The following is a 13,078-nucleotide window of genomic DNA, read 5'->3' as shown; positions in this document are numbered from 1 at the left end:
AAATCCTCTTTCATTTGCCAATCTGTAAAACCCTGATGAATTTCCACTGCGCCCAATAGTTGCTGAATTTCCTCTTCACAGGTGAGGTGAAAATACACAATGTATCTGGAAGAATTTGTTTCTAGGCCTACTGTCTGGTGCCTCCAAATAAAATGTTCAGGTCTCACAGAAAAATGCAAATGAGTGCCCTATCTAGCATTGCTTCAAATTGAATGGTACACAGTTTTGATGGAAAACTAATCTTTAGAATAATTCCCATAGATTTATAGGATAGTCTCGTTCTAATTATAGCTCATCGGATAGTCCACACATCTTTTCCGCAATATTTGCTTCACCTATAGTGATGCATTTCTGTACTGAGACTGTCCAATGGAAGGGCAGCAGCATAGCGGGGAGGCGAGGTGATTGGAGAATAGGTTGGGGGAGTCAGATAACGTTCACACGACAGACACGCAATGATTCAATGAAAACTACAGACATTTCTAGCTTCGTTGGTCGAATTCATGTGATATCTGCTGTTAACGCATGACAAATTGGGTAAGTTATATTTCTCTATGTAGCGACGCACCGCTGACTAACAACGTAGCTAGTTGGATTTCCAACTGGGATTATTTTTTGTAACGAGCCAGGAGTGAACACCTTTACGGTTTTAACTAGGAGCCTGTTTTCTAGTTTCTCGACCTTGTCATTGGATGCTAACTTGATGGTAAGCTAATTTTACCTTTTTGAACCGGGAGTAACACTAGTCTCTGGATGTGGTTTTGGCTGACTAATATATACTGGGCAGTATATCCTAGTTAGTATATCCTGGCTAGTATAGTATATCCTAGCAAGTATATCCTGGCCATTATAGTACATCCTAGCAGTATATCCTGGCCAGTATAGTACACCCTAGCAGTATATCCTAGTTAGTATATCCTGGCCAGTATAGTACATCCTAGCAGTATATCCTAGTTAGTATATCCTGGCCAGTATAGTACATCCTAGCAGTATATCCTGGCCAGTATAGTACACCCTAGCAGTATATCCTAGTTAGCATTGGCTTGCTACGTTACCCAGCCAGCTACGTGTCAACATTTCGTGACGGTAGCCGTGCATGACACCGAACAGATTTGTTCGTTGTGCAAAGCTAGACATTATTATCTGCTATATTACACAATTAAAACCGCAGAATATGTTATGTTGTTGACCCGTGACGTTGTCTGCCTGAGGGCAATAATGAAACCTATAAAACTTGGAAGTTGGAGCCAACCTTCATCAAGCTATAGCGCCAAAAAAGCAGCACACCCATTGCTAACATTAATGTTACCTAACGGAGTCGTCGGTGAAATCAGCTGACTAGGTTGAGGTGCGCTGGTTGTTTGTCAGCCCTAGTAATGGACTGAAGGAGTTTAACTCCGTAAACCTTAACGTTACATGTCCTGTTTAAAGGTGAATTGGCTCTGGAAGCCAAAACAGCCTAATACCCATCTTTAGAAACATAAATCCCTCTAACGTTACATTCATATCACATCAAAATCATTTAACAAATGCGAAATACACACTTACTGTTTTAACCGATGATGTTTATAACCCCTGGACTGACAGGCGCGCTTTATTGAAGCCACTACGCAGCCATTTTGGTGGTACTCAATTGTAAAATAAATTATTTTGGAATCTAAAGAAATGCATTAGTTTTGAAACGTTTATTCTATTACAGATACCGTAAAGCATACTTTTAAATTATATTATGTGAGCCAAACATGACAATTAAAAAGAGAAACAAATATACAAATGTTTTTAAAAATTATTTTGCTGGCCCCACTACAACCAAAAAATACTTAAATACATGTAATTTTGTCCTTGAAACATTTTAATTTCAATACTGTAGAATTCCATTCATTCCTATAGAGAACTGTTCCAACTAGGGAGAGCCAATATGGCTGACCGGTGGCTTCAAAGCCCCTCAAATTCCAATACATAGCTTCAGCAATCCAGGGTTTATATACGTCATTGGTTTTAACAGTTGCAGCAGACAGTTTTTTTTCCCGGTGATAACATGTTTGTGGTGTCTGTTTTGTTAACACACCGGTGTTCGGAGACGTAGATGGGTAATTAGCACAGGTAGTCCACGCCGTCTTCTGTCTTTTCTGTAAACAAGCGCTGTAACATGGAAATATGGCCGTTTGGGAGCCCTAACCCTATAAAGGTGAGCATCAATTTAAGTTTTTTTTATTTGTTCCTGTTCTCGCTGATATGAAAGATAAGGTTCCAAAACTTTACCGCAAGCGATGTGTTAATTTAGTTAATTTACTTAATGTAACCTTTTATTTAACTAGGCAAGTCAGTTAAGAACAAATTCTTATTTACAATGACGGCCTACACCGGCCAAACCTGGACGATGCTATTTAACTTGTTTTTAAAATGTAAATGCATTGTATAATGTGAATGTTTTGTGCCTTTCGCCTCTATTGCAATAATAATAATGACAATAAGGACGTGTAGTTTGGGTTTTATTTATTTATTTATATATATATATATTGTTTATTTATCGCTACACAGAGCTTACTGGGTTGTGCATACTGGGTAATCCAATCACTCTTTCACAGCACCACTTTTGATTTGAACAAATCCTTCCATACATATTTATTCATTGTAGAAGTGCTCAGAAAGTATATATATTTTTTAAATAAAAAATATATAAAATCTGATCGCCAAAATATTCAACAGTTAAGTGTTCAAAGTTGACCCATTTTGCATACCCTACCATACCATGAGACATCAATGTCTTCAGCACTGGAAAGGGTAAACGGTTGAGGTTAATTTCATTTAAAAGCTTACAACCAGGGTTGTCAAAATAGTTTTTTCTGGGGATTATTTAAAAAAAAAAACCTTTTAACAGCGTCCCACCTCGACAACAGCCAGAGAAATTGCAGGGCGCCAAATTCAAAACAACAGAAATCCCATAATTAAAATTCCTCAAACATACAAGTATTATCTCCCATTGTAAAGATAAATCCAACCACAGTGTCCGATTTCAAAAAGGCTTTACTGCGAAAGCACACCAAACGATTATGTTGGGTCAGTACCTAGTCACAGGAAAAACACAGCCATTTTTCCAGCCAAAGAGAGGAGTCACAAAAAGCAGAAATATAGAAAATTAATCACTAACCTTTGATCTTCATCAGATGGCACTCATAGGACTTCATAGGACTTTGTTTTGTTTAATAAAGTTCATATTTATATCCAAAAATCTCAGTTTACATTAGCGTGTTCTGGTCAGAAATGCATTGTCTCAAACATCCGGTGAAAGTGCAGAGAGCCACATCAAATAACAGAAATATTCATCATAAACATTGATGAACGATACAAGTGTTGAGCATGGAATTGTAGATAAACTTCTCCTTAATGCAACCGCTGAGTCAGATTTCAAACATGCTTTATGGCAAAAGCACACTTTGCGATTTATGTTAGGTCAGCTCCAATCCACAGAAACCCATACAGCCATTTTCCAAACAAGGAGAGGTGTCACCAAAGTCAGAAATAGCATTAAAATGAATCACTTACCTTTGATCTTCATCTGGTGGCACTCCCAGGTCTCCATGTTAGACAAATGTTCGTTTTGTTCGATAATGTCCCTCTTTATGACCAAAAACCTCCTTTTTGTTCGCACGTTTTGTACAGTAAACCGAATGTAGATGGCGCGTGCACTAATTCCAGACATTTAAAAAAAAAAAGTACAATAAAAGTTAGTAGAAACATGCCAAACGATGTTTAAAATTAATCCTCCGGTTGTTTTTGTCATAAATAATATTTCAACCGGATAAAAGCTTCATCAATAGGAAAGGAGAAACAAGAAAGGTGCGTTCACAATCAGACGTATGGCTGATGAATGGAGATTTCCACTGTCCACTGATTGAAAGTGCTGTATCTCCCTCGTTTTTCAGAGTAAAGGCTTGAAACAATGCCTAAAAACTGGTCACATGGTGAGGAAGCCATAGAGCTCGTGAACTGGGTCCTAAGTCTTTGTATGGTGGATAGGCTTTCAATGGAAAAACAGCCTTTCAAAATAATAGTACTTCCTGGTTGGATTTTCCTCGGGTTTTCGCCTGCCATATCAGTTCTGTTATACTCACAGACATTATTTTAACAGTTTTGGAAACTTTAGTGTTTTCTATCCAAATCTACTATATAGATAGAGAGAGATAGATATATCTATCTATCTATCTATCTATCTATCTATCTATCTTCTGGGCCTGAGTAGCAGGTAGTTTAATTTGGGTACACTTTTCATCCAAAATTCCGATTGCTGTTAACGTCTATCTAAAAACCGGGAAAACCCAAGTTTATTATTTTGTAGCTTAGACACTAATTTATATCATCTAAGGTTTTTGTGCTGTGCCTGCCATCAGTTGAGTCACAACATGCTCTTGAATACAGGGTGGGTGTCATGTTTTGGTGATAAATGTACTAAAATGGGAATGACATTTAAATGTTCAAATGCTACCACAAAGATGGTTGGAGGTCCACACATCAGGATGTTGACTTGAATGGAAATATGTTTTAAATTTTACTGTTAATCCTCCATAGGAAACCTATTTTTTTTTTAAAAATGAAAAAAAAAGTGTGTGAAGAACATTGTTTGCATCTATGAGCTAGCTAGCTTTTTTTATGACCAGTACTGTAGGTGCGCCAGACCACTTTACCATTTATCATAGCATACGTGTCGATTTAATCATAATCGGTCAACCTCTAATCCAGATACTGACTGTTAGTACTTGCTGGTCTAGAGCAGCTTCCCACCAGAATGGGCTTTAAGTGAGGCATATGAACCTGTAGCCATATTACTTCAACAGTATTTAACATGAGATCATCTCTAAGCTTTACAGGAATGTGGTTCTGAATATAAACAGCAACCCCTCCACCTTTGGTAGATGTTATAACTTTGTATTGCTACCACTGTATCATCAAAGGTATTATCTAAGTGAGTTTCAGGGATAGTCAGAATATGAATGTCTTCTGTTACAAGCAAGTTATTGACTTCATGGAGCTTGTTTCTTAGGCTACATGTTAATATGGGCTATTTTTAGCACTTTATTGGGTTTCTTGATTGTTATGAATGCTTTACTGGGAAGCTTATCAGAGGTAGACTTACTCATGTTATTTACATTTGGGCTGATAGTGCAGGGTGAGCTGCATAAAGTGGTCTTCCTACTAGGGCACACCGCCTCAGTGCGAACAGTATAACTCTGGTTCATAGGCACATGATTTCTGCATACAACAGCTGTAGGACAAACAGAGGTATTCAGGGCAGTTAGGAATTAAGACTTCTACAGTAGATAACTAGATAACAGTCAACCTTGTTTTCCACTAGATAACACAACCACACAGTCAATCTTGTTTTCCACTAGATAACACAACCACACAGTCGAAACCTTGTTTTCCACTAGATAACACAACCACACAGTCAACCTTGTTTTCCACTAGATAACACAACCACACAGTCGAAACCTTGATATCCACTAGATAACACAACCACACAGTCGAAACCTTGTTTTCCACTAGATAACACAACCACACAGTCAACCTTGTTTTCCACTAGATAACAGTCAACCTTGTTTTCCACTAGATAACACAACCACACAGTCGAAACCTTGATATCCACTAGATAACACAACCACACAGTCAACCTTGTTTTCCACTAGATAACACAACCACACAGTCAACCTTGTTTTCCACTAGATAACACAACCACACAGTCAACCTTGTTTTCCACTAGATAACACAACCACACAGTCAACCTTGTTTTCCACTAGATAACACAACCACACAGTCAACCTTGTTTTCCACTAGATAACACAACCACACAGTCAACCTTGTTTTCCACTAGATAACACAACCACACAGTCAACCTTGTTTTCCACTAGATAACACAACCACACAGTCGAAACCTTGATATCCACTAGATAACACAATCACACAGTCAACCTTGTTTTCCACTAGATAACACAACCACACAGTCGAAACCTTGTTTTCCACTAGATAACACAACCACACAGTCAACCTTGTTTTCCACTAGATAACACAACCACACAGTCGAAACCTTGATATCCACTAGATAACACAACCACACAGTCAACCTTGTTTTCCACTAGATAACACAACCACACAGTCGAAACCTTGTTTTCCACTAGATAACACAACCACACAGTCAACCTTGTTTTCCACTAGATAACACAACCACACAGTCAACCTTGTTTTCCACTAGATAACACAACCACACAGTCAACCTTGTTTTCCACTAGATAACACAACCACACAGTCAACCTTGATATCCACTAGATAACACAACCACACAGTCAACCTTGATATCCACTAGATAACACAACCACACAGTCGAAACCTTGATATCCACTAGATAACACAACCACACAGTCGAAACCTTGATATCCACTAGATAACACAACCACACAGTCGAAACCTTGATATCCACTAGATAACACAACCACACAGTCAACCTTGATATCCACTAGATAACACAACCACACAGTCAAAACCTTGATATCCACTAGATAACACAACCACACAGTCAACCTTGATATCCACTAGATAACACAACCACACAGTCAACCTTGATATCCACTAGATAACACAACCACACAGTCAACCTTGTTTTCCACTAGATAACACAACCACACAGTCAACCTTGATATCCACTAGATAACACAACCACACAGTCAAAACCTTGATATCCACTAGATAACACAACCACACAGTCAAAACCTTGATATCCACTAGATAACACAACCACACAGTCAACCTTGTTTTCCACTAGATAACACAACCACACAGTCAACCTTGATATCCACTAGATAACACAACCACACAGTCAAAACCTTGATATCCACTAGATAAAACAACCACACAGTCAAAACCTTGATATCCACTAGATAACACAACCACACAGTCAAAACCTTGATATCCACTAGATAACACAACCACACAGTCAAAACCGATTTCCCATTTTGACCACAGTTGCTACTCCGGTGGGAGAAATGAATAGGTAAATCACAGCCAATGCTATCATTACACTATTACTGCAGATTTTTGTGAAATTACAATTTAAAAAAAATCCTTTGTAGTACCTTTTTTAACATTTTAAGTACATTTGTAGTGGTCTACCAGCTAAATTGCAGTCGTCTGAAGGGAAAGGTCCAGTCTATGATTTCTATAGTTGAAATGACACCCACCCTGTATTCAAGAGCATGTTATCTCAACTGATGAAACTGCAATATCTTTTTCAATAAATAATCTAGTTGGACAGCACTGTTTGTGCGTTTTATAAAAATGATTCAAACCTCAACCAGTTATATTTTCCAGTGAAGAAGGGTATTCAAAATGGGTCCACTCAGAGCACCTTTTTATCTCCGTAATATTTTGGCATTCAAGTAAAAACAAAGGTCCCTTTCTGACCACTTCTTCCATCGGCCACCATGTATGGGAAGGGTTAGGGTTTAGGGTTAGAGGGTTAGGGTTAGAGGGTTAGGGTTAGAGGGTTAGGGTTAGAGGGTTAGGGTTAGAGGGTTAGGGTTAGAGGGTTAGGGTTGGGGTTGGGGTTAGAGGGTTAGGGTTAAGGGTTAGGGGTTAGGGTTAGAGGGTTAGGGTTGGGGTTAAGGGTTAGGGGTTAGGGTTAAGGGTTAGGGTTAGAGGGTTGGGGTTAGAGGGTTGGGGTTAGAGGGTTGGGGTTAGAGGGTTGGGGTTAGAGGGTTGGGGTTAGAGGGTTGGGGTTAGAGGGTTGGGGTTAGAGGGTTGGGGTTAGAGGGTTGGGGTTAGAGGGTTGGGGTTAGAGGGTTGGGGTTAGAGGGTTAGGGTTGGGGTTAGGGTTAGAGGGTTGGGGTTAGGGTTAGAGGGTTGGGGTTAGGGTTAGAGGGTTAGGGTTGGGGTTAGGGTTAGAGGGTTGGGGTTAGAGGGTTGGGGTTAGGGTTAGAGGGTTGGGGTTAGGGTTAGAGGGTTAGGGGTTGGGGTTAGGGTTAGGGTTAGCATTCTAGTAAAAACAAAAGTCCCTTTCTGACCACTTCTTCCATCGGCCACCATGTATGGTTGGGGTTAGGGTTAGAGGGTTAGGGTTGGGGTTGGGGTTAGGGTTAGAGGGTTAGGGTTGGGGTAGGGTTAGAGGGTTAGGGTTGGGGTTGGGGTTCTAGTAAAAACAAAAGTCCCTTTCTGACCACTTCTTCCATCGGCCATCATGTATGGTTAGGGTTAGAGGGTTAGGGTTAGAAGGTTAGGGTTAGAAGGGTTAGGGTTAGAGGGTTAGGGTTAGAAGGGTTAGGGTTAGAGGGTTAGGATTAGAAGGTTAGGGTTAGGGTTAGAAGGGTTAGGGTTAGAGGGTTAGGATTAGAAGGTTAGGGTTAGGGTTGGCATTCAAGTAAAAACAAAAGTCCCTTTCTGACCACTTCCATCGTCCACCATGTATGGGAAGTTGTTTTGGTTTAAATCTAAAGTGATGCTGTCAAAAAGGGATTGAATTTAAATGGATTTACCTTACTGAAGTTATATCCCCAGAGCTATGCAGAGTCCCAACAATACATCATGCCCTCCTCCACCACCCGAGGGATACCTGCTCAGGGGATCAGGTTAACAGGTCCTCCTCTTTTCGGCCTAGATTGTATCTAAGGCTATTGTGTCATTTAGGATTTAAACTGCAGAAATGGGAGATTCCAAACTGACTGAATCCGTAAGAGGAAGCACTGAACAGGTTAATCACACAAGTAATGTGAAGGCTACTGAATGGACAGGGCCAGCTGAACATGTGCGTAGCATGCAGACAGAGGGAGCCTTGCTGAGTCTCACTGATAGAGACGGGCAGGAGGCCTGGCTGTCAGCTTTGTCACATCTGTGTGTTATAATCTACCTCCTATGGTGAGGATTGTACCCCTATTGAGACGCACTAGGGTTCTCTGTGGATTACACTGTCAAAACAGCACTGAGGAAGAGCAGCATGTCTCCTGATTTATTCTGTTGCATCAAAGTTTTCAGAAGCGTATTACTCGCCTGGTCTTTCTGGATTCATGTGACGCAGTTTGGGACTAGTAGCTGGACAGACAGGCAGCCAGCCTTCTGCGACGCATGTGATTCCCAGGGAAGTGGTTTTAGTTTTGGGATAAGTTATGTGGGTTTCATCCTTATACTCTCCAGGGAAGGGCTAAGGCTGTTTCCCAAATGACATCCTATTCCTTACATAGTGCACTAATTTTGCCCAGGGTCCATAGGGACTAGAGTGCCATTTGGGAAGTTGCTTATTGGCAGTCCTCCATAGGAATGAGTAGAATCCTAAAGTATTTGATTTCCATGTAGTTTTGTCCTTAACATGGATTGAAGTCTTTTCCATTGACGTTTTAGCTCACATATCATGTAAAAGTATGCATTAGGTGTCTAATGGAATAAACATGGCAAAAACCAATGTAGACAATAAATTAGGGATGCACAATATATTGGTAAGCATATCGGAATCGGCTGATATTAGCTAAAAATGCCAACAAAGGCATCGGCCCGATGTGTAGTTTAACACAGATGTGCTTAACCGATGTCAAAGCTGACGTGCATACCTACCTGTATAACGTAGGTAGATGAGGCAATGTCAAAGCTGACATGCATACCTACCTGTATAACGTAGGTAGATGAGGTACATACCTGTATAACGTAGGTAGATGAGGTAATGTCAAAGCTGACATGCATACCTACCTGTATAACGTAGGTAGATGAGGTACATACCTGTATAACGTAGGTAGATGAGGTACATACCTGTATAACGTAGGTAGATGAGGTAATGACGCCACCAAAACTATAGCGCTACACGTGCAACACAGCGTTCCTAGCCCACAATGTCTGCTCTGGACTGAGCAGTCATTTGAAAGAGAATTTCAGCGAGACAAGTCAAAATCCATTAACGCCAAGATAATGGGATTCATTGCCCTTGACAATCATCCGTTCTCTGTTGTGGATGATGTTGGCTTTCACCGACTGGTCGAGCACCTCGAGCCCCGGTACACACTACCAAGTAGGCTCTATTTTTCACATGTTGCCCTACCGGAGTTACACAGTATTGTTGAGACGCACATCCATGAGCTACTTGTTATGGGTGTCACTGCTATTAGCTTCACGACTGACATTTGGACCAGCGATGTCAGCCCCATGAGCATGCTGAGTCTGGCAGCTCAGTGGGTCGACGAGGATTTCGTACTGAGGAAAGCCGTATTGCATGCATTTCAATGGCATTTGAGAACATGTTTGAAACTTAACTTGAACACACATCTAGTGCCATTCGAACAACTGACTTGAGAAATAAGCTCATCAACTGTGTCTGCAGCAGATGTGATACCCTCTGTCATGGCATTGAAATGCCTGCTCAACCAAACTGCCCACACAGACCGTGGGGTTAACTTGCAAAAGTACTCTACAAGAGGCTGTGAAAAAGCGATTTAGTGTCATTCTCTCTGAGCCTCTTTGCTGTGTCTCCACCTTGCTCGATGCTATGTACAAGGACCGGTACTTCGATGCAGACAAACAGGGTTTATGTGCTATGTTAGACACATCTGGACAAGATGGAAACGGACACAGTGACAGTGGGCACCGAGGAAGAGAGGACACGGACAGACATGACTGGACAAGATGGAAACGGACACAGTGACAGTGGAAGCGAGGACACGGACAGACACATCTGGACAAGATGGAAACGGATACGGACACAGTGAGCACCGAGGAAGAGAGGCCACGGACAGACATGACTGGACAAGATGGAAACGGACACAGTGACAGTGGAAGAGCGGACACGGACAGACAGCTGGACAAGATGGAAACGGAAACAGTGACAGTGGGCACAGAGGAAGAGAGGACACGGACACAGTGACAGTGGAAGAGAGGCCACGGAGCTGAAACTTTTCTGGTTGATAAAGAAACGACTGAACAAATGAATAACGATTCAGCAAGAAAGTGAAAGAAACAGGTTTTGATTTTGTTTGACTGGCAATGGGGACAACTTTTTGGTGTGTGTATGTTGTACTAGAAGGCTTAAAAGGCTGCCATTTATTTAGTTTTTTTTGGCAAGGAAAATATTGGGTTTGGCCAAAGATGTCATCCCTACAATACCATTTCTATATCTCTCACACACTCTCACAGTGCATTCAGAAAGTATTCAGACCCCTTGTTATATTACAGCCTTATTCATTATCTATACACTGTACCCCATAATGATAAAGCAAAAACAGGTTGTTAGAAATTGTGGCAAATTTTATTTAAAAAAATGTAAAACGGAAACCCAAGAACATCCATCAACCTGTTTTGGCTGTGTCATGGGGTATTGTGTCATGGATTGTTGAGGAGGATTACTTAAAAAAAAATTAAATCCATTTTAGAAAGGCTGTAACACATTGTGGAAAAAGTCAATGGGAATCAATCATTTCCGAATGCACTGTATGTCCACTGACACACAGACCTGTCATGGTGGCTGTGCAGCAAGGTACATCACAGTGCAATAACAGTAGGTACTTGAGAGCTCCATGTCTGTGTTTTATATGTCTAAACTGAGGCCTGTCCTGTTTACTGTACCAGTCACGACTCAGAGCCCAGAGTTGAACTGCTGCCAATTAGGAGATGATTCCAGGGGAGTGCTGGATTTGAGGCTTTGGCTGACTGGGGCAAGGCAGTTATGAATCTATTTTATTGTTATAAAATTGTATAACAGTGTGCCCTCAGGCCCCTACTCCACCACTACCACATTTTTACAGTACAAAATCCATGTGTACGTGTGTCTACAGTGCGTATATTATTGTGTGTGTATACATGTGTATGTGTTGCTTCAGTCCCTGCTGTTCCATAAGGTATATTTTTATCTGTTTTTTAAATCTGATTTCTACTGCTGCATCAGTTACCTGATGTGGAATTGAGTTCCATGTAGTCATGGCTCTATGTAGTACTGTGCGCCTCCCATAGTCTGTTCTGGACTTGGGGACTGTGAAGAGACCTCTGGTGGCATGTCTTGTGGGGTATGCATGGGTGTCTGAGCTGTGTGCCAGTAGTTCAAACAGACAGCTCTGTGCTTTCAACATGTCAATACCTCTCATAAATACAAGTAGTGATGAAGTCGAGCTCTCCTCCACATTGAGCCAGGATAGAGTAACATGCATATTATTGTAAGCTCTGTTTACATCCAAGGGCCAGCCGTGCTGCCCTGTTCTGAGCCAATTGCAATTTTCCTAAGTCCCTCTTTGTGGCACCTGACCACACGACTGAACAGTAGTCCAGGTGCGAGAAAACTAGGGCCTGTAGGACCTGCCTTGTTGATAGTGCTGTTAAGAAGGTAGAGCAGAGCTTTATTATGGACAGACTTCTCCCCATCCTAGCTACTGTTGTATCAATATGTTTTGACCATAACAGTTTACAATCCAGGGTTACTCCAAGCAGTTTAGTCACCTCAACTTGCTTCAATTTCCACATGATTTATTACAATATGTAGTTGAGGTTTAGGGAATGGTTTGACTAACTTATTCCTTGCCACCCATTCTGAGACTAACTGGAACTCTAAGTGTTGCAGTCATTTCAGTCGATGTACACGTCAGCTACTACAATGTTCAGTCATCCACCACATAGACACACTGGCTTTACGCAAAGCCGGTGGTGTGTCATTAGTAAAGATTGAAAAAAGGGGCCTAGACAGCCACCCTGGGGAATTCCTGATTCTACCTGGATTATGTTGGGGCTGAGAGAGGGCCTGTGTCCCAAATGTAGGGTCCTATTTTTATTTTTTGCCTGATTCTGTTTTGTTCAGGGTTAACTAACAGTTCCCACTTTTGAAAAAAATAAAAAATACTAGCTTTTCTAAATCCACAACAATGCTTCAACCACATCAGGAGGTCTGGGGGAAATCGAATAGCTTTTCATTTTTTAGATGTAGTTACCCTTTAATTCAACTTAACACCAGCCAGAGACCTTTGTTTGGTTAGTGATGTGTCTAGCTCTCATGTGATTGCAGAGTTTGCAAAAGTAATGGCCACTGAATATATGGAAATAATCATATCATTCTGCCAGGTAGGCATAGGCTACT

The 13,078-nt window shown here is 41.0% G+C and overlaps 1 protein-coding gene across 3 annotated transcripts in view; it reads left to right on the top strand.

Annotated features, from left to right (window-relative positions):
- The first annotated feature begins 414 nt into the window (after positions 1-414).
- The window catches only part of LOC110520668 (hyccin 2), a 155,084-nt gene continuing 142,420 nt past the window's right edge, over positions 415-13,078 (top strand). The window contains exon 1 of one of the 3 annotated variants that reach the window (XM_036975376.2): positions 415-537. The gene's annotated coding sequence lies outside the window, so the exon portion shown is untranslated. Of the gene's footprint in view, positions 707-13,078 lie in introns of all 3 variants that reach the window. The other 2 variants (XM_090230510.1, XM_090230509.1) reach the window with 2 other exon arrangements.

This window comes from Oncorhynchus mykiss, chromosome 3 (genome assembly GCF_057628025.1).
Source record: "Oncorhynchus mykiss isolate SJ-2025 chromosome 3, ASM5762802v1, whole genome shotgun sequence".
Taxonomy (NCBI): Eukaryota; Metazoa; Chordata; class Actinopteri; order Salmoniformes; family Salmonidae; genus Oncorhynchus; species Oncorhynchus mykiss.
Note: the sequence above shows the minus strand (reverse complement) of the source record. Positions and strands in the feature narration are given on the sequence as shown.